Below are 1,688 nucleotides of genomic sequence, written 5' to 3'. Positions count from 1 at the left end.
ATGGCATTCACATTTTCTGTGATTTAAAATCCAAACATAATTTTTCTTTTTGTTGGTATCCTTAGCAGAATTAAAACTTCCCACTATTGTTCCATAATGGCACCGAACACCCTCTAGTAGTGCATTGGTTTCAGCAGCAGTGACGTTACAGCTTCTTGAGTCCATGGTTCCGTTGCTTTACTATAGTGAACATTGTTCATCAATTATAGGCCTTGGGTCCAATTGCCTCAATTGAACACAAGCCAAAACTAGTCTGTTGTAATAGGTGTGTTTAAAAAGACCAACTACACAGCCATATAAATCAGCCTTTCTCAGAGGATTCACAGAGAGACAGTGAAATGGCAGGTGTTGTCCACCGCCACCACCACTTCGCCAGGAGAGGATACCGTCAAAGGGTGTATGTTGAACGTACCAAGCCACTGGAGCAATACACCACTGAGGAGCTGTATGTCCGGTTTCGCTTTGGGAAGGCTGAGAGTACCTTGTGAACCTTCTAAGGCCAAAACTTCAACACAGAACCCAAAGGAGTCACGGTCTGTCTGTGGAAGACCAGATCCTCATGTGGGACTTTCTATCAAGTTGTTGGTGACTATATGGCAGTGGTGAAATCAGCTGTGTGTGATGTGGTGAGAGATGTGTCAATCGCACTGGCCAGCCTGGTCAATGAATTTGTTTCTTTCCCAAAGGACAACCAGATTGCCCAGGCCAAGCGCAGCTTTTTTCTTTTGGGGAATATGCCCAATACTATTGGAGCAATCGACTGCACACATGTGCATATACAAGCACCTCGTGAGAATGAATGGGAGTTTATAAACAGAAAGGGGAGGCACAGCATCAATGTCCAACTTGTGTGTGATGCTGACCTCATCATCACCAACTGCGTTGTCAAGTGGCCTGGGTCTGTCCATGATGCACGCATCCTGAGGGAGAGCGCTCTATATAGAGACCTCCAAACCAACCGACCGGATGGCATAATATTAGGAGACAGTGCCTACCCACTCCTACCATGGCTGATGACTCCTTTTCTAACAGCAAATACACCGGCGCAGGCACGCTTCAACACTGCTCATTGCAGAGCAAGATGTGCAATTGAGCGTTTAAATGGAGTTCTTAAGAGGCACTTTGCATGCCTTAACTACCTGAGAGCAACCGCAGAAAGCATGCAACATAACCCTTGCCTGTATTGTCCTGCACAACATCGCTACTAAGCGCAGTGTCCCTCTGTGTGCTGACAATGATGCTCCTGAGCCCCTTGGAGACCCTGACCAACCTCCTGCATTCTGCCAGAATAGTTAGACAGTATTTCTGATTCGGATTTGTTTTGGATTTCAAAAATCAGTGATTGCCATTCTTTGCATTTTTTTGGTTATTCTGTAATCATTGCATGCATCACTAATAAATATTCTAAAAACAAAAATATTTTCGATTGTGATGAATATATATATCAATTAGTGACAGAATAAAATGTATTGTTTTTGCTCAATTTTGACAGCTGTTTGGGGGATTATTTTATGAGGTCAAACTCTTTCTACTTTGCTGTAGGCCTATACTGAAAGGCTGAATGCGTTAAAGCCTACATAATCACTGTAGCCTGACGGATGAACAAATACAATTAAAACCTTATGAATAAATAGGATATCTTGTAAGATACTGCATGATCCAAATATAGTATTATTTGATACATTTGT

The 1,688-nt window shown here is 42.7% G+C and overlaps 1 pseudogene across 1 annotated transcript; it reads left to right on the top strand.

Moving 5' to 3' along the window:
• The first annotated feature begins 338 nt into the window (after nt 1-338).
• LOC307122444 (putative nuclease HARBI1) lies at nt 339-1,296 on the top strand (annotated as a pseudogene). Its single transcript has one exon. The product of its transcript is annotated as a putative nuclease HARBI1 (transcript).
• The last annotated feature ends 392 nt before the right edge of the window (nt 1,297-1,688 follow it).

The sequence above is a fragment of the Gobio gobio genome (genome assembly GCF_949357685.1).
Source record: "Gobio gobio genome assembly, contig: scaffold_117, whole genome shotgun sequence".
Classification (NCBI taxonomy): Eukaryota; Metazoa; Chordata; class Actinopteri; order Cypriniformes; family Gobionidae; genus Gobio; species Gobio gobio.
This window is presented reverse-complemented; position numbering and strand designations above follow the sequence as displayed.